The sequence below is a fragment of the Narcine bancroftii genome, chromosome 7, assembly GCF_036971445.1.
Source record: "Narcine bancroftii isolate sNarBan1 chromosome 7, sNarBan1.hap1, whole genome shotgun sequence".
NCBI classification, from domain to species: Eukaryota; Metazoa; Chordata; class Chondrichthyes; order Torpediniformes; family Narcinidae; genus Narcine; species Narcine bancroftii.
In genome coordinates, this window is record NC_091475.1 from 208,056,816 (window position 1) to 208,080,479 (window position 23,664).

A 23,664-nucleotide genomic window follows, 5' to 3' on the forward strand; every position below is an offset into this window, starting at 1 on the left:
CATAGACTTTCTTTTTTTAAAAAAATATTTCATTTATTAGAAAACAAACCACAATTACAAAATTAAAATATTAACATATTGTCAAAAACTTTCATGGTTACAGAGAGAAAAAACATAAAAGAACAACAAAGAATCCTAAAAAGAAAAAAAAACCTAATCACCCCCCCCCATCAACCTCTCCCTTTTACCAAATTCTACCCCCATACTCCTCGAAGTCAGTTCTCTCCTCTTGCATGAACTACAAGGGCTTTGACCAGGCCATCTTCCAAATGGGGCTCTCCACAAAGTTGCCAGCTTGTCCTGTTCCAGTCCCAGCTGCTCTTACTGGCTATAACACTGTACAAGTGATCTCTTTCTCTCTCTCTCTCTCTCTCTCTCTCTCTCTCTCTCGCTCACTCTCTCTCTCTCTCTCTCTCTCTCGCTCTCTCTCGCTCTTCCACACACACACAGAAAGCCTATTTGACTCTCTCTGCTTGCAAAAAACACATGATCCTCTTACAACATCAAGCTTTCCTTCAGACAATATGCAGGTCCAACAAGCTCTTTCATCTGTTGCCTTTTGTAAACAACAATCCATTAGTGAAGTCTCTTGAGCACTCTTCAAAGCTCTTGCAAACGCTCTGAGGCCCCAATATGTCTAGCATGAGGCAGAGCTTCAGTATTTTAAATAAGATCTGTTTTAAAGTGTTTGCATGTAACCTACTCTAACAAGCCTTTCCCAATTTATCTCCCAAAAATGTATCTATTTACTCTGTCACACTCTCCATACCCCTTGACCCCTTGAGCAGAGCGAACCACATCCAACATGTGGATCATTTTAGATTTTGGAGAGGATTCAGAGGAGTGTTTGACAGCTCTTGGCCTGTACACATTAGAATTTAGGAGAACGAGAAGGTGGGTGGGGGCGGTGATGGGGATCTCATTGAAGCATTTCAAATGTTGAAAGGCATCAGCAGGGCAGATGTAGAATGGTTGCTCCTCATGGTAGAGAGTGTACGAGAAGAGGGTACAAAGACTGTCCACTTAGAACAGAGATGCAGAGGAATTTCTTTAGCCAGAGGGTAAATTATTGGAGGTTATTCTGAGAGGTCAGAATATTTGGACAGCCAAGGGCTGATTATGGATAGTCACCATGGATTGTGTGTGGTAGGTCGTGTTTAATGAATCTTAAAGAGTTTTTCGAGGAAGTTACCAATAAAATAGATGATGGAATGGTCGTGGGTGTTGTCTACATGGACTTTAGTAAGGCCTTGAACAAGGTCCCACTTGGGAGGTTTTATCAGAAGGTTCAGACACTAGGTATCCATGTGGTAAAATGGATTCGAAATTGGCTAAATGGGAGAAGACAGAGAGTAGTGGTGGATGATTGCTTCTCAGACTGGAGCCTATGATTAGTGGTGTGTCTCAGGGACTGCTGCTGGGACCATTGTTGTTTGTCATCTATATCAATGATCTGGATGATAATGTGGTAAATTGAATCAGCAATTTTGCAGATGACACTTAAGATTGGAGACGTTATGAACAGCGAAGGTTTTTATAGCTTGCAGAGGGATCTGGACCAGCTGGCAAAATGGGCCAGAAAATGGCAGATGGAATTTAATGCAGACAAGTGTAAGGCGTTGCATTTTGGAAGGACAAACCAAGATAGGACATACATGGTGAATGGTTAGGTACTAAGGAGTTCAGTCGAACAAAGGGATCTGGGAATACAGATACATAATTCTCTGAAAATGGCGTAACAGGTAGACAGGGTTGTCACATTTGTGGCCCGAAACGTGAAGTTAATAAAACATTAAACACAAGTTTTATCAGGTAAACTTCTCAGGGTCTTTATTTTCCAGTTTCCTTTGTTCTCCTGCTTGTGCTCTTATCTCTCTCTCATACCACGTGACTTCCGGTACATCTCATACATATTCATTATCATGACATCCCTCCTTTAATCAGAAATAAACTTTACCTTCACTTACCAATATCCCTCGGAAACATACAAACATCGTAACTAATGGTAATACTATAATTCAACTACATAAAATTTACTTCCTACAGCACTCATACATGCACTTTATGATATAAGATTAAAATACTGTCCCAAAGTTCTTATTAAAACTATGGCACAAAGTCTTCGTATCGTTTGGGCACTTTCTGGTTTCGTTTCGGCCTGCCTGCGATATTGTCGTCGCTTCTCGGTTGTTCACTCTCAGCGTCGGAAATACTGCTCGCCACGGCTTCGGGTGTTTCTGGCGCTCTAGTCACTTCATCAGGAGTGCTGGTAACTGCCTCTGGAACATCATCAGGTCTCTCAGTTTCAGCATCTCGTATTGGCCTTTCAACCTCTTCGCTCGATGTATCTCTGGACTGGTACCTTTTTACACCTGATACATTTCTCTTATACAGGACTCCAGTCGGAGACTTGACTGTCACCATACTGCCACTTCTGGATACGACAGTATAGGGTTGATGGTAATAAGGTGTGTCTAGCTTACCACCAGTTTCATGCCTCACTAGAACATTATCTCCTGGCATGATGTCTGAGTATTTGGCTCCACGTTTCGAATCTGTGTACAGCTTTGCTGCACCTTTCTTTTCAGCATCGTGGTCCCTCATCTCCTGGTCGTCTCGGATTTCCTTTATTTCTGGCATTTTTGTGTGGATTTTTCTCCCAAAAAATGCTTCTGCAGTACTTTTTCCAGTGGTTGCATGAGGCGTTGCTCGATAGACAGCCACATAAGATAGCAATGCTTCTCGCCAATTTTGTCCTTCTGCGTGTGCAATCCTCAATCATTTTTCAATGGACTGATTTTGTCTCTCTACTTCTCCGTTGGCTTGCGGCCATTTCGGAGTAACTTTATGATGGTGGATACCTGAGGTCCTCATGTATTCCGTAAATGTCTCTGAAATGAATTGTGGACCATTGTCAGAGTATAATGTAACAGGTAATCCATATCTTGCGAATATCTCTGCTAACGCTTGTATTGTTTTTTCAGTGGTTGTGGACTTCAACACCACGTACTCATAGTATCTGCTGTAGTAATCTATCACTACCATAATTGATTCACCCGTCGGTAAAGGTCCAAGAAAATCAACAGCTACGTCGATCCATGGTCCTGTCGGGAGTTGCGTATTCCGGATCGGTTCTGGCGGATTACTCCTACTTGTGATTTGACATCCGTGACAAGTTTTAACAAATTTCTCGGCGTCTTTATCACAACCTGGCCACCATACCTTGGTTCTGAGCTTTTGCTTGGTACCAACAATACCTAGGTGTCCTTCATGCGCTAAGGATACGATCTTCGGTCTCAATCTTTGCGGTATCACCAATCTGCAACCTCTCAATACACACTGTCTGATGCAACAAAGTTCGTCTCTAATGGGAATGTAAGCCTTGTGAGTACACTTGTCCCATTGTCCACTCTGTTTGCATTCTCTTACTTCCATGAGTTCTGGATCAAGTTCGGATTCTCTCTCGACCTCCTTCGTAGTCACAGCTTTCGGTGTCGACTGAATAGCTACGAAGCGTACAAAGCTCTCTGTTTCTGTTCCCAATTCTGACTTGGATTGTGAACCACCATCCTTCACCAATCTGGACAGCGGATCTGCAATGTTTGTTTTCCCTGCAATATGGATTACTTTATATTTGTAGGGTTGTAGTCTGAGTACCCATCTTTCTATTCTGGCACATGGTTTGGATCTAGGTGCATAGATCACCTCTAATGGCTTATGATCTGTGATGAGTTCAAATTCAATGCCGTATAAATATGCATGGAACCTCTCACAGGCCCATACAAGTCCGAGTGCTTCTTTCTCTGTCTGAGAGTATCTTCTTTCCACATCTGATAACGATCTGCTGGCGTAGGCAATGATTCTTGGTCCTCCATCATGCATCTGGACCAACACAGCTCCTAAACCAACCGGGCTGGTATCTGCTATGACTTTGGTTGATGCCGCCGGATCGTAATAGCCAAGAGTTTTTGCATCTGTCAGGCTTTGCTTCAGCGCTGTGAACGCTTTCTTCTGCTCAGATCCAAAATGAAATGGTACACCTTTCCTGGTTAGTTTCCTTAGTGGTTCTGCCATTGTAGCGAAATTAGGAATGAACTTTGCACAAAAATTGACCAATCCCAGGAAACTCCTCACTTCTGTTGCGTTCTGAGGTGCACGTGCCTCTGCAATAGCTTTCACCTTGGCCTTTGCAGGGTTTAGTCCTTCCCGTGTAAGTCTGTGTCCCATGAAGTCCATTTCTGACACACTGAACTGGCACTTGTTTCCATTCACGGTAAGGCCTGCCTCCTGTAGTCTAGATAGTACACGCCTCAACCGTTTGTCATGCTCTTCCTTCATTGGTGCATGGACTATGATGTCGTCAGAAATGTTGGCAACTCCAGGAATGCCTTGAATCACTCGATGGATTTCATACTGGTAGATCTCCGAAGCTGCATTAATTCCAAACGATAGTCTCTTGTAATGATACAATCCACAGTGAGTCACAAATGTTGTCACATCTCGGGAACCTGGATCCAGCTCTAATTGATGATAGCCCCATTTCAGATCAATTTTTGAGAATACCTTGCTGGTAGTTAGTTCTTGAAGTATTTCCTCCACTGTTGGTATAGGGTGTCATTCTCTAATTATAGCTTCATTGGCCATTCTCATGTCAACACATAGTCTTATGTCACCCTTTGGTTTGGGCACAATCACTACGGGACTGACCCATTGTGTCGAATGTTCCACCGGTTCAATAATGTCTTGTTCGATCAATTCTTTAATTTTGGCTTCGACTTTCCCACGAAGTCCAAACAGAGTTCGGCGCATTGGTTGTGCCTTGGGTTTGACCGTTTCATCTACCGCTAGCTTCAATTGTCGACCTTTCAGCTTTCCTACTCCTTAGAAGACTGCGGGGAATTCTTGCTTCATATCCTCGTATGACTGAATTGAATTGACACAAGCTCCAATATGAAGTATTGCCAGGTCTTGCGCTGTGTCTACTCATCAATGGTTCTCCCCTCTCTTCTATGACCATAAACTCTGCTTCGGTGTACTTATCTCCAGCTTCAACAGTTGCAGTAAAACATCCAATGGTCTGCAATGGCTTGGTTGCTGTGTATGGATACAGTTTCTTGGAACACTTCTTTGAGGTACAGATGATCTTTTTCCTTTTCAACTTCTCACATAAATGTCGATCAATCACATTACTGTCACTGCCTGAGTCTACAATGACCTGCACTGTCACTCCACCAATGATCACTGGGACCTTCTCATGATGTACATCATTCAACGTAAATTGTTCCTCCTGGGCATCATCATCGTCACCGTCTATCTGGCAAATGGTGTCTTTCTTTCCAGGATACTTTCCTTTCCCCCAGGCTTTGCCTTTGGAAGTTGTACTCTTCCTCTTCTGGTCTGCATTGGACTTGCTTTTGCACTTCTTTGCAAAGTGGTCCTTACCTCCACACTTTCTGCAAACTTTGCCTTTGGCCGGGCAATATGGGTCTTTTCCAAAGTGACCTCGGTTTCCACATCGATAACACTCCACGTCCTGTGTCGATGTATATCTTGGCTGGTTATGGCGATGTGAGAGCCTCTTAATTTGCTGGCTTGAGTTGTCTTTAAGGGTCATGGTATGAAATTGCCCTTCAACAGCCTCTAACGCAGCAGCAATGATTAAAGCATCGGTGAGTTCCAACTCACTCCCTCTTTCCAGTAGACGTCTTCTGAGTTTATCTGATCTGCAGTGCTGTACGACTTGATCCAATAATTGGTTGTCCAAATCAGCTGGCATGTAATTGCATCCAACAGCTAGCTGGCATAGTCTCGTCACGTACTGAGCAATTGTCTGGCCATCTTCTTGTCTCGTTCTCCGAAACAAATGGCGTTGAAATGTAGCATTCGGTGTCACTACATAGTGTGCATTTAATGCATCTACCGCTTTCCGGTACTTATCCTTTCTTCCAGTATTCAAAAGTGTCTTAAATGTTTCCCGAACTGCAGGTCCCGCAGTGAAAAGAAGTAACGCCCTTCTCTGCGCTTTTTGTTCAACCGTACCGGTATCTAGAAATAGGCCACGACTGTCGGCGTAGGATTCAAATTCTTCCAGCCATGCCTTCCACTTCACACTTACAGTGCTTGCATCACCCTTTGGGTCAAAATGAGCAATTCCACATGTGTTAGAAAGTCACCGTCTGCACCAGGCATGAGGAAATATTCCAGCCTCAAAAGTACTGAGTCAAAGAGAAAATTCTTATCACCTTGAAGTTGTCTGTAATCCTCTGTAATCTTCTTTAGTCTTTAATTTTCTTCAAGCTTATCCCATCCTCGTCGCCAATGTCACATTTGTGGCCCGAAATGTGAAGTTAATAAAACATTAAACACAAGTTTTATCAGGTAAATTTCTCAGGGTCTGTATTTTCCAGTTTCCTTTGTTCTGCTTGTGCTCTTATCTCTCTCTCATACCACGTGACTTCCGGTACATCTCATACATATTCATTATCATGACAAGGGTTGTAAAGAAACCTATTGATATCTTGGCCTTCATAAATCAAAGTATTAAATATAGGAGATGGGATGTTATGGTAAAGTTGTATAAGGCATTGGTGAGGCCACATTTGGAGTATTGTGTGCAGTTCTGGTCGCCAAACCACAGGAAGGATATCAATAAGATTGAAAGAGTGCAGAGAAGATTTATTAGGTTGTTGTCAGGTCTTCAGGAACTGAGTTACATGGAAAGTTTAAACAGGTTACAACTTTATTCCTTGGGGTGTAAAAGAATGAGGGGAGATTTGATAGAGGTTTACAAAATTATGAGGGGTATCGACAAAGTAAATGCGAGTAGACTCTTTCCACTAAGATCAGGAGAGATTAATATGAGACGTCATGGGTTTAGGGTGAAAGGGGAAAGGTTAGGGGGAATTTTTTCACTCAGAACGTGATGGGTGTGTGGAACGAGCTGCCATCTGATGTGGTAAATGAGAGCTCACTCTTAAGTTTTAAGAATAAGTTGGATAGATACATGGATGGGAGAGGACTGGAGGGTTATGGACTGGGTGCAGGTCAATGGGACTAACAGAATGATGTTTTGGCACAGACTAGAAGGGCCAAAGAGCCTGTTTCCTGTGGTTCTATGAGTGTAGTCATTGTTGCCAGTGGAGGCCAGGTCACTGCGTGTATTTAAGGCAGAGACTGACTTGCCAGGGCATCAAAGATTATGGAGAGAAGGATGAACCGTGGGGATTAGTGGGAAAATGGATCAGCTCATGAATGAATGGCGGGCCAGACTCGATGGGCTGGATAGTCTGTTTCTTCTCGTAGGTCTTACAGTCTTGTGGTCTGAAGTTCCTTTTGTATCTATCGAAAATGAATCCGTTTTTCAGTGGTCAGGAGTTCCACAAGTTAATTTGCAAGGTGCCTGTGCCTTGAACCATGTAATGAAGCTCCTCTCCTTTCAAAAGCACCAGCGTTCAGACCCAGCAAAGGTTATTCCCAAATTGGTATGTTGTGTGGACTCGGAGAATGGTTTGTTTCTCCGATGGTTCGAAAGGAAAGATTTTAATTAAATGTCAGATTCGTGCTTTCTTGGTTCGTGTACAAAATGGTGACTTCTTGATTTCCTGAAACAAAGTATTCTAATGTAGCGTATGATGAAGTTATGTGTTATCTCTACAGCTTTGAATGGTGTCAATTAAGAGATTAGAGGGAAACCCCTGTTCATCTGCAGGCACATGCAGAAGGCAGCAGATGCTGGCCAAACACAATCTGCTGGAGGAACTCAGCGGATAGAGCAACATCAGTGGGAAAGAAAGAATGGGTGGTGTTTCAAACCAATACCCTTCATCGAGCCGTCTGTGGGTGTGCATTGGCCGAAGGTTCAACAGAGACAGGTTCGTGCTGACGTGAACAGGGCTCTGGTGTTTTACTCAAGTGATGTTCTGTTAACAGTATAAAATGTAGGAGAAGTATTCGGCCCATCGAGTCCACTCTGTCATTCCATCGTGAGCTGATTCAATTCTCCCACTTAGCCCTGCTCCCCTGCCTTCTCCCCATAACTTTTGATATCCTGACTATTAAAATATCTGTTAATCTCTGCCTCAAATACTCCCAACGACCTGCCCTCCACAGCCCTCCATGGTATCAAATCCCAGAGGTTCATCCCTTTCTAGCTAAAGAAACTCCTCTCCAACTCTGTTCCGAATGGGCGCCCTTCAATCTGAAGTTTGAGGCTTCCCTACCATGGGAAACAACTTTTCCACATCGATTCTGTCCAGGCCTTCAACATTAAGGTTAGAAGTTCTAAAATGGGATGAGCACATTGGATCTAAGACATGACTAATGGCAGCTGAGTGAGAGACGGTTGCCAGATACAGTACGTTTCCCCTTGTCCAAAGTTCTGATGACCGAAAAGATCCAATAGCCGAACTTTTTTGCGGTGCCAATATGACATCACAGGCTGAGAAAAAAATGTAGCACCCGTCTTGCCTGTGTGGGGTTCTGATGCTCTGTTGGTGCCAGCTTCTTAACAACAGAGCTCAGAACCAGCCGGGAAAATAGATGCTGAATGGCTGGATGTCGGCTCAGAGAAGCACTGGAGGAAGTCAATGGGTTAGGCCAGCACATGGGGAGAAATTGGGTGTAAGGGTCAGCCCTTCAACCAAAGAACATGAACGCCGATTGTGGTCGTTTCAGGAAACTCCCTCCCCTTTCTCTTTCCATTTCTTCTTTGGGGTTCTTGGTTTACAAACTGTGGGCCACAAGCGGCCAGAAGAATCCTTTGTCCCGGTATCATCAAGGTGAGCGGCCTCCCAGGCAGGAGTTGGGTCCTTGAGCTCCCGGGCAGGGGTTGGGTCCTCGAGGGACCAGTAACGGTTGAAGCTACTGTGCTGTTTTTGGGTTTTTTTTTTCAGTTTTGTTCTGATAGCCAAAAAAAACCCAATAACCAAATATTGCCCAGTCCCCATCATTTCGGATACGGGAAACGTACTGTACAGAGTCCTCTTTAGCATCAGTCTTCCACAGATCCACTGTGGAAAGTCTGCCAACTGGTTGCATCACAGCCTGGCTTGGGAATTCAAATGCTCAGGAACGCAAGAGGCTGCAGACATAATCAGGCCCATCTCCCTCCTCCCATTCATTGCTGGTATTTATGTGAGGCGCTGCCTCATTAAGGCAGCTGACATCATAAAGGAACCCCCTCATCACCCTGGTCACAACCTCTTCTCACTGCTCCCTTCAGGCAGAAGGTACAGAAGCTTGAAGTCCAGCAGTTCTAGGTTCAAGAACAGTTTATTTCCAGCAGCTCTTGAACTTCCCCCTTGAGATACTAATGAGGAACTGTCGGCACAACTGCGTCATTTTTTGCACGTGGATATTTATTGTTTCTCTCAATTTAACACAACTAGTTTATAAATTTAAATTTTTTTAAATATAAATTTAGACAGGCCCTTCCAGCTGATGATCCCGTGCCGCTCAATTATATCCAAATGACCTCCACCCCCCTGTGCGTATTTGAACAGTGGGAGGAAACCAGAGCGCCCGGTGAAAACCCATACAGACACATGGAGAAAGTACAAACCCCTTACAGACAGAAAGGAATTCAAACCCCAGTTCTGATCGCTGGTGCTGTCGGGCTAACCGCTACGACAACTGTGCTGCTCAGTTACGATTATAGTTTTTCTTTGTAGATACCTGTTCAGCTGGAACAATTAGAAAGTCGGGGCATATGTACATTGTACAATGTGTATGACAATAAACTCATTATCCTCATGTTGCCATGTACTATGCGCAATAAACGAGTTTTATAACCTTTGCCCTGTGTTTAATGCCTCCTTTTTTGCTGAACGGGGATGGATCGAGAAACAAAGGTTGAACTTGTTCATTCCGTGCAGACCGTAACCAATGGGAGCCCTGTCCATTGCTGGGCACTTGGCCTTTCGGAGACTCTCTGCTGCTTTCAAGAGGAAGCTGGGGCAGAGATCACATTAGAAAGCACTTCAGGAGATTTTAGATGATCCGACCGGTTCAGAGGGACAAAGTTCCAGAGTATTTTTCTGTAATTAGTTTGGACTTTGCAGGGAGGACATCAGCTGGAGGGAAGGAGGAGGTGGAAGAGGGGGAGGGAGGAGTGGTTGGGCCATGATGATCCGACCAAATGTCACAGGGAGTCATGACGAGCCAGCTGCTTCCTCGATTTGCACGTCTGCATGGTGATCTGGATATTAAAGCTACTTATCGTCTTTTACACGACGTTAGGGCTAGTATCGCTGCTTGGAATAATGTCCAAATTAGCATGAAACTGGATGACAGCTGGAATGGCTGATTTAGTGCTCTATATGCATCAGCCCTTCTAACAGATCATGACCGAATTTGGGAAGCTGCCATGAAGACATCAGAATGAAGCCAACATCTTGGCTGGTTGTCAACATCACTATCAAGAACTGCGAAATTCCTATTTCTCCATTATTAATCATCTTACTATCCCCTGCAGAGAACTTCAATCCAAGCTCCAGCAGGATGTGTTCTGGGGAGCTCAAATATCACTGGATGCCTCATTTGGTTCTAATTTCCCTGTGTCAAAATGTCCCACTGTTTGGGAAAGAGTTGGAATAAGTCTATAGGAATGGGAGGGCTGCGTCGATGTCGGCTCATCCATGGCAGGTCCTGATGTTGGATCGGGACATATTGGACCAGTTCCTCAGCTGACTGACCCTTGACCTTTCCACGTAACTGTTCTAGGTCAGAAGGCCAGAAGCATCCCTGACTCCAGGTGACTGTGTCCCCCAGAATGACCTGCTTTGCTGGCTGTTAAAGATCGGATTGATTTCTAGTAGGTTTAAAATATCACTTTGAAAACCTGCTGTAAATTGAAGAGATTAATCAGCGTACAGTAAAATCCCTGGTATCCAGCACCTCTGGGGATTAGTAGATGGTGAGCAAGTGTATTTTCTGGTTGCTTGAAATTTACTCTAACAATCCCTCACTAATACAGCTGCATTAAGAATAGTTTAAAAGACAAAAATACTCTTCTGTACTTACATTGAACAAATTTCACTTGCCTGAATATATAAACCTAAAACCATTCTAATTTATTATCAGGCAGATTCTTTGAAAACATTTACCATCGCTGCATCTGCAGGTTTCTCCCCCTCCACAGAGCCAGCCGAAAAATGGACAATAACATTATAGATATTTACTCCCCCCTCCCCTTCCCCAGGTTTACAGATAAAGCCTCTGACTAGGGCAACTCTTACTAAGCAGAGATAAGGAGACACTTTAAGAGGGTCACCCCAACAGCGAGCGGCATTGACCAGCTCTTCATCCTGGGTGACGCCATTGCTGTTTCACACAACTTTATTCAAACTGTTGCTACAAGCAAAGCCTGACCAAGGCCCTCCACTGGCTGAATATGGACCAAATGCAGGCAAATGGGACTAGCCCAGAATGGCAACTTGGTCAGAATGGTTGATTTGGGCCGAAAGGCCTGTTCTGTGCTATATGACGCTGACACGGAGGTATGACACTAGTCATAAATCCCCAACATCAGGTCGGTACAGTGGCACATCTGGTTGAGCCCTGCCTCACAGCACCAGACTCCCAGGATCCATCCTGACCTGCTCTCCCCATGACTGGCTGGGTTTCCTCCCAATCCCAGTGATGTGTGTGTGGGTGAGTGGTAAAGTTTGGGGATTGTGGAGGGAAATGAGAATAAGGCAGGATGAGTGAAAAATAGGTGCTGACGGTCAACTCAGATGGCAGCATGGGTTGGCAACACCTTTACAGTACTAGCGATTGGGACTGGGGTATGAATTCTGTGCTGTCTGTAAGGAGTTTGCACATTCTCCCCATGTTTGCATGGGGGGCTTGGGTTTCCTCCCGCTGTTCAAAACGTACCAAGGGTGTAGGTTAATTGGATGTAAATTGGACAACATGGACACATGGACCAAATGGCCTATTACCGTGTCTAAATTAATGAGCCGAAGCACCTGAAACACTCGATGATTCTGTAAATTAATGTGAAATAATTAATTTCCCCTCTGTCTATTAGTGTTGTTCCCTCCTGGTGGAGTCTTGGATTCTGCAGTAGAATAGACCTGGATGTGTTAGTAGTTCCTGTTGTAACGGTGAGGAGATCTGGCTTCCGTTGTTGGACTTTGGGGTGTGGAAAATTGTAGCTTAACGTGTTATCGTGGGTTGACTTTTATCAGGCAGAAGTGTTGTTCCGGTAGCCCCATTAGAACATAGAACACTACAGTGCAGGCTCTTCAGTCCACAATGTTGTGCCAACCTTTAGACCAGTGGTTCTCAACTTTTTTCTTTCCACTCACATCCCACTGTCATCAGTGCTCTGTGATTAGTAAGGGATTCCTTAAGGTGGGATGTGGGTGGGAAGGGAAGGTTGAGAATCACTGCTCTAGACCCAATTGTTACTGAAATATTTTGCTTGAGAAAAATGGTCATTGGCCCATTTCCTTTGGAGTTCTGAAACCATGCACATAACAAGTCCATGAGGTACAATTAAAATAGGGGTTTTCAAACTTTTTCTTTCCACCCACATCCCACCTTAAGCAAACCCTTACTAATCACAGGGCACCGATGGCATAGAGAATACTTAAAGTGGGATGTGAGTGGAAAGGAAAAGGTTGAGAACCATTGGGTTAGACCCTGTCTCCCACAGAACCCTCCACTTTAAATTCCTCCATAGGCTTGTCTAGTAATTTCTTAAAATTCACCAATGTACCTGCCTCCACCCTGATCCAAGTCACGCAGACCACACTCCCACCACTCTCTGGGTAAAAACCCTTCCTCTAAAATCTCCCTTAAACTTCCCACCTTAAAGCCATGCTCTCTTGTGTTGAGCAGGGATGCCCTAGTGATCATCTCTTCCTCTTACTGTCATGTATACCTCTATCGTGTCTCCTCTCTCCCTCCTTCCCTCCAAAGAGTAAAGCCCTAGCTCCCTTAATACCTGCTCATAATGCATACTCTCTAAACCAGGTAGTATCCAGGTCAATCTCCTCTACACCTTTCCAACTCTTCCACATCTTTCCTATAATGAGGCAACCAGAACTGGACACAGTGTGGTCAAACGAGAGTTCTCTAGAGCTGCATCATTACCTTGTAGCTCTTAAACTCAATCTATGAAAGCTAACACCCTATAAGCTTCATTCACTACCCTGTCTACCTGTGAAGGAATTGTGGACATGGATCCCACCCCACCCCCATATCCCTCTGTTCTTCCACACAACCAAGAATCCTGCCATTAACTTTGTACTCTGCCTTGGAGTTTCTTCTTCCAAGAGGTACCACCTCACACTTCCCCCGATTGAACTCTATGTGCCACTTCTCAGCCCTGCTCTACATCCTATCAATGACCCTCTGCAATATTTTACACTCCTCTACACTATGCACTACACCACCAATCTTTGTGTTGTCTGGAAACTTACCAACCCACCCTTCTACAAAAAGCAGAGATCCCAGAACTGATCCTTGTGGGATACCATTAGTCACAGCCCTCCAATCCAAATGTACTCACTCCACCACAACCCTCTGCTTTCTACAGGCAAGTCATTTCTGAAACCACATGGCCAAGCTTCCCTGGATCCCATGCCTTCTGACTTTCTATATAAGCCTACCATAAGGATCCTTGTCAAATGCTTTACTAAAATTCATGTAGACCAATCCACCGCACTACCCTCATTAATATATCTGCTCCCCTCCTCACTCAGGCTTGTGAGACACAATCTTCCCTTCAAAAAGCTGTGCTGACCGTCCCTGATCAGACCATGATTCTCTGAATCTCCATAGATCCTATCTCTAAGAATCCTCTCCAAAAGCTTGCCCACCATAGATGCAAGGCTCACTGGTCTATAACTACCTGAACTTTCCGACTACCTTTTTTAAACAAGGGGACAACATTCACCACCCTCCAATCCTCTGGTACCATTCCCGTGAATAACGAGGGCACAATGATCCCTCACCTTGTGGAGCAGCCTGGGGAATATTCTGGCAGGCCCTGGAGACTTATCCACCCTAATGTATTTTAACTGCTCCAACACATCCTCTCTCTTAATATCAACGTGCTCTAGGACATTAACCCCACCCATACTGTCCTCGCCATCATCAAGGTCCCTCTCCTTGATGAATACTGAAGAGAATTATTCATTGAGGACCTCATCCACCTCCACAGCCCCCAGTCACATCTTCCCATCTTTATCTCTAATCAGACCCACCTTTACTCCTGCCATCATTCTGTTCTTCACATGTGAAGAATGCCTTGGGGTCTTCCTTAACCCTACTCACCTTTTCATGCACCCTTCTTGCTCTCCTCAGCCCCCACTTTCTTACTACCCGGTATTCCTCGAGAGGCCTCTCTGACCCTTGGTGCCCAAACCTCACATATACTGCCTTTTCCCACTTGACTAGATTTTCCACCTCTCTCCATCATCGTTTCTTCGCCCTCCCATTCTTTCTCTGCCTCAGTAGGACAAATTTATCCCTAACAACCCGCAAGAGATCCCTAAACATCGACCGCATCTCCATCGTACATTTCCCTGCAAAAAATGTAATCCCAATTCATATCCGCAAGTTCTACCCTTGTAGCCTCATAATTTGCCCTTCCTAAATTAAATACTTTCCCGTCCTCTCTGACTCTGTCCTTGTCCATTACAAGGCCATGGAGCGGTGGTCACTGTCCCCCAAATGTTCACCACTGAGAGATCTCGGTTCATTACCTAATACTGGATCTAATAGGCCATTCCCCCAGTCGGCCTGTCAACTTACAGTGGCAGGAATCCATTCTGGACACACTTAACAAATTCTGCCCTGTCTAAAGCTTTGACATGAAGCAGGTGCCAGTCAATTTTAGGGAAGTTGAAGTCACCCATGATTATTTGCAGCCTTCTAAAATCTGCCACTCTTTCTGCTCCTCAGTATCCCTGCTGCTACCAGGGGGCCTACTGAATACTCCCAATAGAGTAACAGCTCCACTCCTGTATCTAACTTCCACCCATACTGACTCAATAGAGGATCCTGCTACATTCCCCACCCTTTCTTCAGCTGTAGTAGTGTCCCTGACCAGTAATGAGTCCCCTTCCCCACCCCCCCCCCACCCCCCACCCCCCCACTCTCTATCCATTTTAAAGCACTGAAATCCAGGAATATTCAGAAGCCATTCCTGCCCTGGTGCCAGCAGGTCTCTGTAATAGCCACAACATTATCATTCCATTAATGTTTCCAAGCTCTCAGTTAATCACCTTATTCCTCATGCTTCTTGCATTCAAGTACATGCACTTTAGCCCTTCCACCTTACTACTTTTATACCCTATATTCTGCTTCTCCTTCTTCAAAGCCTCTCTAAATGATAAATCTGGTTTTACTCCATGCACTCCTTCCACTGACCTATCACTCAGGGTCCCAATCTCCTTGCAAACGTGTTTAAACCCTCCTGAACCACACTAGCAAACCTGCCCGCAAGGATATTGCTCCCCCTCGAGTTCAGGTCCAATCTGTACAGGCCCCACCTTCCCCAGAAGAGATCCCAGTGATCCAAAAATCTAAAACCCTACCTCCTGCACCAACCCCTCGGCCACATGATCATCTGCCATCTCCTCCAGTTCCTATTGGTACCGTCACCTATCGCTGGCAGCAATCCTGAGAATGCTACCCTTGAGCTCCTGTTCTGCCAAGCTCCCTAAACTCACTCCTCAGAACTCCATCCCCTTTCCTACCTATGTTATTGGTTCCGATTACAGGAACGATGTGGAGGATTTGGAAACGGTTATTGAAGAGGCTTCCCAGGATGATGTCTGGATTAGAAGGGATGAGCTCCCGGGGCTGAATGATCAAACTAGGGTTGTTTTCTCTGGAGGCAGAGAGAGGAGAGACGATGGAGGTTAATAAAATTGTGAGAGGGGAATTAATAAGGTAGACAGTTAGAACCTGTCTCCAGGGTAAAAAAATCTTGTATACTAGGGGACATGCATTTAAGGTGGGGGAGGGCAGTAGGGGCTGGGGTGGTAAATTTAAAGGTAATGTTCGAGGCAAGGTTTTTACACACAGAGTGGTGGGTACCTGGAATAAGATGCCAGGGATAGTGGTGGAAGCAGATAGAGGAGACTTTCAGGAAGGCACGTGTATCGTGTATGTGCAGAGAATAGAGGGGTACATACCTTGTGCAAGCAGCGGAGTTTTAATTTTGATTTTAAAATTTAATTTAGAGATTCAGCATGGTAACAGGCCCTTCCAACCCACACCCATTTAGCCAAATAAAAAGGCATGGTTAGCGTAGGGGGTTAGCGCAATATTCTTACAGCACCAGTGGCCCGGTTCGAATCCAGTGCTGTCTGTAAGCCATTTGTATGTCCTCCCCGTGACTTACATAGATGTCCTTCAGGCGTTCTGGTTTCCTCCCACCTTCCAAAAATGTACAGGGTTTGTCGGTTAATCGGTCATGTGGGCAGCACAGCCCCATGGACCTTAAGGGTCTGTTGCCATGGGCCTGAAGGGTCTGTTGCCATGGGCCTAAAGGGTCTGTTGCAATGCTGCCACTCTGAATTTTAAAAAAATTAAAACTTCCAACCCCGTACGTCTTTGGAACATGGGTGGAAACCAGAGCACCCAGGGAAAACACATGCAGGTCACGGGGAGAGCCTACAAACCTCTTACAGACAGCAGCAGATTTGATGGCGCTGTGATGGGGAACGCTGCCTTCTGCGAGTAGCAGCAATCATCAAGGATCCACACTACCCTGCATCCTCTATTCTCACTGCTGCCATTAGGAAAGAGGTATAGATGCCAAAAGACTTGCCCCACCTACAGCTGCTACCCCTCCTCCATCAGACTCATTGAGTCCCTCAATCAGGGATTCATTTAAGGACTCTCACTTTTGCACTTTGTGACAGATTTGTTTTATATTGTATATAGATATGTTTTAAAGGAGATAATTTGGGGAAGGTTTTAGTGTAGGTCACATACAAACACTTCAAAACAGATCTCATTTAAAATACTGGAGCTCTGCTCAAGCCAGACAGCCCGGCTCTGAGGGCCTTTGCAAAAGCTTTGGGGAGGGCCTATAGAGACTTCACTAATGGATTGTTGTTTTGAAAAGCAACAGATGAAAGAACTTGTCGGAGCCGCAGGCTGTCTGAGTGCAGGTTGCTGTTCTAAGAGGATCATGTGGTTTTTGCAAGCAGAGAGAGTCAAATAAGCTTTTCTCAGAGAGAGAGAGAGAGAGAGAGAGAGAGAGAGAGTGATAATTCAGTTCTACATTCAGCAGCAAGAGATGGGACTGGAACAGGACAAGCTGGCAAGCTTGTGGAAAACCCCATTTGGAAGATGGGTTGTGAGTGCTTAGTTCAGTCTGGTCAAAGCTCTGTGGTTCATACAAGAGGAGAGGACTGGCTGCCTAATGTTTCACTTGAAATAAGTGAAAGAGAAAGGAACTCAGGTGACCTGAAAGAATGAGGTGATCATCTGGAGAACCCTGAGGGGACAAGTTTTTTCAGCAAGATACTGATTAGAAAGGATCAGTTTGTGTCCTGGAACAACAAATATCTCTCTGAAAACCAACAAGAACCTTCCTGAGTGGTAACCATTTACCTTTCAAGCACCAAAGCCTGGTGAATCTTATACATGTTAAATTCTGTGCACAGTCTAAGAATTGCCTGCAACCAGTGAACTTGGAGGAATGAGAAGTGAGATTGGACTGTGAATCAAAGAACTTTTCTAAACTTACACACACATTACATACACGTGCACTTAGAATTAGAAGGGGGTTAAGTTAATAGCAATAAGTTAAAGCAACTTTCGTTTAACTAACCATTTGTCTTGGTGATTTTCTGTGGCTGCTGGGTTTTGGGGTCCTCTGGGCTCATAACAACTATATTGATTTTCTTTTGTTCTCTCTGTATTGCACATTGTTTACATTTCTTACCTGTTTTCAGTCCTTTATTGTGTGCATGTTCATGCTGTGTACAGTTTATTTTTTTCTCTACCAATTAGTGGTAATTCTGCCGCACATGCAGGAAAAGGAATCTCAGGGATGTATGTGATGTCATGTCTGTATTCTGACAATAAATCTGAAGTGTTGCCCTAACCCCTACACTATATGGGTATCATGTTCAGCATGGGCCAAAGGGTCTCTTCCTGTGCTGTATGGCTCCATGTTCCATATTCTAAAGGTATCAAGGTCAAATAAGTAACGTGCAGGTCCTCAGAGGTGTAAATGAAAGTCTAAACGGAATTCTATTTCCTCATAACTTCAATTCTTCCAGGGCACGATCGTCTCTTACTTGTACAATTTGGAATGTTCCATTCCTCAGTGCACAAGGCCGTCGGCTAAATATATCCAGGAAACTCATGGGAGCATGGGGAGTGAGATCATTGTCTCCTGGAGTTTGCGGTGAATTGGAATGGGAGTTCTTGCTGTGAGGGCAGGGACGGCCAAACTTGCTTAACGCAAGAGCCACATACAATAAACTTCAGATGTTTGGGAGTCGAAAGACATGAAAAATACATTATATACACATTTTTACCCTAACAAGCATGTTTTGTTACAAAAATTTTATATGCATTAAGAAATACGTGTATGTAACAATATTTATTAATGTATACAGTTTTTAAACTGCTAATTTGTATTACTTTCAGTAATCCAAAAGTATACATACCATATATACTCATAGTCAAATTTTGTGGACATTTTTAGTATAAAATTTAGAGGGTCAACTGTTACACACGCACTACTTTTGACTGCGGTACGTACCTGTGTCATTCGGAGTACCAGGAGCTCTGGAGGATGGGCGGCCGGTGCTGGGTGGTAAGTCCGTGGTCTGTGCGATGGGAGTTCCGGAGGGCGGGCAGCTGGGATCAGGTGGTAAGTCCACGGTCTGGGCGTCGGGAGCTCCGGAAGGCGGGCGGCCTGAATCACACTTGCCCTCCGCTAATTTCACTGCCCGCCGCACAGCCATGCATGCCACAGTCACGCGATCGCAAGCCACGCCCACTAACCCCACCATGGTGAGCACCGACTCATATTATTCCTGTCTCAGCCAACGTGTTTCCACGAACCGCATATTATATGTCAAAGAGCCGGATATGGCTCATGAGCTGTGATTTGGCCACCCCTGTGTAAGGTCGAGTTACTTTATGTCTCAAGATAATGCAATCAGATCACTGCAGAACCATTATCTGAGCAAACAAACCATTGCTGGTTGCAACAGGGCTAAGTGTTTGTTTGTGTGGTAGGAAATCAGATATGTTTCAACCGAACCTTCAACCTCAACCCAAGCTTACCCCTGAGAGTTACATTGACAAAAATCTCAGGCTTACATGCCAAGTTAATAAGCATCGTCCTAACGTTAGACATCTCCTTGAATGGACTCCTTGATGTCCCAGCAGTTAGGTCTGTGCAGGAAAAAGGGAAAAGCAATGTCTCTGGTCTGATATGCCAATGACCAAGTCAATGTTTGTGGCTGTGACTCCGGGGTGGAAATTGAACTGCTTTATTGACCAGTGGATGGATGGGTTACAAACTGACCTCATCTACAGATTGTAAGTGAGTCTTAGGGACTGAACTTTTGAAAGCTGAAAAGATAATAAAACTATAGATCATGCGACCATAAGACACAGGAGCAGAAAAAGGTTATTCAGCCCATCGAGCCTGTCCCACCTTTCAATCATGAGCTGATCCATTTTCCCCACTCAGCCCCATTGCCCGGCCTTCTCCCCATAACCTTTGATGTCCTGGCTAATCAAGAACCTATCAATCGCTGCCTTAAATACACCTAATGACCTGGCCTCCACAACCGGCTGTGGCAACAAATTCCACAGATTTGCCAACCTCTGGCTGAAGACGTCCCTCCTCTGTTCTAAGTGGACGCCCTTCAATCCTGAAGTTGTCCCCTCTTGTCCTGGACTCTCCCACCGTGAGAAATAGCCTTTCCACTCTGTCTGCACCTTTCAACATTCGAAATGTTTCAACAATATCACCCCCCCCCCCCCCATTATTCTCCTAAATTCCAACAAATACAGGCCAAGAGCTGTCAAACGCTCCTCATATGATAACCTTTTCATTCTGGAATCACCCTCACGAACCTCCTCTGAGAGATTTCCAATGTCAGCACATCCCTTCTTAAATGAGACCAAAACTGCTCTCAATGCACCAAGTGAGATCTCACCAGAGCTTTGTAAATCCTCAACATCTCACCCCTGCTCTTATATTCTATACTTCTTGAAATCAATACCAACACTGCATTTGCCTTCTTCTCAACCTGCAAGTTCACCTTCAGGCCGTCCTGCACGAGGACTCCCAGGTCCCTTTGCATCCGGGCATTTTTAATTTTCTCTCCATTTAGAAAATAGTCTTCCTGTTTATTTCTTCTACCAGAGTGCACGGCCATACACTTTCTGATATTTTATTACATTTGCCCATTCTCCGAATCTGTCCAAGTCCTTCTGCAGCCTCTCTGTTTCCTCAACACTACCTGCTCCTCCTCCTACCTTCATATCATCTGCAAACTTTAATTCCATAATCTAAAATTCTAAATCATTAACGTACAACATAAAAAGAAGTGGCTCCAACACCAACCTCCATTCTTAGAGACTGGGTGCTGACTTCCCCAGTGGAGGGGCCAGAGTTCACCTGATTGTGCAGATTATTGTTGTTGATAGTAGTGGCGGGTGTCAGTGGCCTCCCGGGGTCCGGAGGCCGCGCGCATTCTGTTTCTGCCAGTGCCTACGTCCTATGCACTTCAGTTGCAGCTTGGTGCATGTGTGGGAGTTTTGTGGCCTTGGAGAGTCATTGAAATGGCGCGATAGAGAGGGTGGGTGAGTAGGGCTCCAATATTTTCTCTCGTCCATTACCAAGGACGTTACCATTAGACATGTTTAGCAAGCATGCTACGATATTATCAGGAATGTTGTCATTACCAAGTTCGCGGACGTTACTGAATTACCAATGATTATCACCACATTACGAGCCCTTTTTTTGGTTCACTAATAAACAGTTTAAAACACATCTGGACTTCGATATGAATTTGTAATAAGGCAACACAGTAAAGAGCCAATGAAGCCTCTGAGTGGCTTTTTTCATGGATATAGTTGCTACAGCCAGCTGTGCAGAGAATTCGGAGATGTGTAATTAGCTGCGAACCTTTTAAAACAAGAATGCTAAAAGAATGGATGGAAACAGGCCATTTGGCCCATCTTGTCTGTCAGCATCAGGATCAGGATTTATTGTCATAAACAAGTCACCAAATTTGTTGTTTTGCAGCATCAAAGTGTAAACATTCCTATAAAACCACTGGACGAAAATAACTAACAATAGTACACGAAAATTCAAAGCAAGGCAGTGTTCATTATTCATTCAGGAATCTGATGGCAGCGGGGAAGAAACTGTCCTCGTGCTGCTGTGCTCGTCTTTAGCCTCCTGTACCTTTTTCCTGATGGTAGCAGAGTGAAGTGCTTTATTAAGCCACCACCTCTTGTTGACGTCCTCAATGGAGTGAAGTCTGGTGCCTGTAATGTTGCAGGCCAAGTTAACAACCCTCTGGAGTTTATTCTTGTCCTGAGAGTTGGCACCTCCATATCAGGCAGTGATGCAACCAGCCAGAATGCTCTCCACGGTATACTCTGTAAAAGTTTTTGAGAGTCTTCGGTGACATACCGAATCTCCTCAAACACCTCACAAAGTATAGCTGCTGGCGAGCCTTCTTCATGATTGCATCAACGTGGAGACTCCAGGACAGATCCGCGGAGATGTTGACATCCAGAAATTTGATGTTCTAGGCCCTCTCCACTACTGAGTCCTTGATGAGAAGTGAATTGTGTCCTTCTGACTTCCTCCTGAAGTCCACGGTCATCTACTTGAGTTAAATGTAAGGTTGTTGATGTGACACCACTCAATGATTTGATCCATCTCCCTCCTGTATGCTTCCTCATTGCCATCTGTGATTCTCTGGCCACTAAGCTAGTCCTGTTTGCCTGCAATCAGCCCATAACCCTTTAAACATTTCTTATCCATGTTGCTTGAATGTTTCCATTTCTCTCACTTCCTCTGGCTGCTCATTCCATACATCCACTCCCCTCTGTGTGAAGAAAGTGCCCCTTAACATCTTTCTCACCTGAAACCCATGTCCCCTACTTTTAGATTCCCTTATTCTTCGAAATAGGCTATGACCACTTACCTTATCTATGCCCTTCACAATTTTATAAACCTCCTCAGGTTTCCCCCCATCCAATGGTCCAGGGAGAAGAGTCCCAGCCTCTTCGTACAAAGAGAATGGTGTGGCATCAGACACCATCGATCCTGAATTGGTCCTCGAAACAGCTATCCAATGAGTCCCCGTCCCCCGATTCGCATTCTACAATAATTTCCCTTATTCCCCTAACACTGAATCTGATGTTACAGCTCATTTCAAGTCCTCAGTCATCTTCAAAATGCATTGAGCATTGGCATGTGGTCCAGATATCCCTTAAGAGACTATACAAAGATTCTTTTTCTAGTTCTGGTCTCCCCCAACAATGGAAACATCTTACCTACCTCAATCTTATCTATGCCTTTCATAATTTTATATGTTTCTGTAAGATCCCCTCTCATTCTTCTAAATTCCAGTGAGTACAATCCCAGATGACACAATCTCCCCTTTATCCCAGGAATCAACCTGGTGAATCTCCTCTGCTCCGCCTCCAAACCCAGTACATCCATCCTCAAGTAAGGAGACCAGGACTGCACGCGGTTCTCCAGATGCGGCCTCACCAGGACCTTGTACATTTGCAGCATGACCTCCCTGCTCCTAAATTCAATCCCTCTGGCAATGAAAGCCAACATTCAATTTGACTTCTTGTCAGCCCACTGCCCTTCTGCGATTCATGCTCCTTTGGGTCTACGTTTAGGCTAACTTTCCCTGCCCAGTTCCCCAAGCTCATTTTTTTTAAAGCTTCTCATTAGGAAATAAATCAAGTTCTGGAGAAGCCAAACTACTGCATAAAGGTGCAGGTCGTGCAGTATCCACGGAAAGTATTAGGCACTCACCAATTTGGGTCTGAACACTTTTACAGGGGTGCCGAAAATCAGGTGGGGGGTGTGGGGGGAGTGGGAAGGGAGGAGCACAGGGTTGATGCTGATAGGTGGATAACAGGAGGGAGAGGGCTAGGAAAAGCAGTGCACAAACATGCTGGAGAAATTCAGCAGGTCTTGTAGTGTCCATGAAAGGCCGTTAATGTTTCAGGCCTGAGCCTTTCGCTGGAAATCTGGAGAAACAGATTCCCAAGAGGTGATGGGAGGGGGCAGGGGGCTGAGAAAGATGTTCTCTGATAGGAGAAAGGAAGGGAAGGGGGTAGGGAGTTGGAGGAAGGGAGTCAGAGACAATGTTCCCTCTTTTTTTTAGTAGGCAGTGTGTGCAAAAATCATATGTTGTGCAATTTCTTTTCCTGTGACAAAAGTATGTGTGCACTGAACGCTTGTGCAAATGTAAACTTGAAATGGTTTCAAGGTTATTTTGGCACAGCCTGTCTCTCATGGCTGTATTGGCATGTTTTAATATTTTACAGGTAAGAATTCTATACTTTGAACTAGGTAACTAACATTTTGTGGGCCCATTCATTTCCTCTGTGCGCTTGTTGCAAAATGAGTGTGGACGCACACACGTGCACAGCTTAGAGGGAACAGTGGTCAGAGGGATGAGG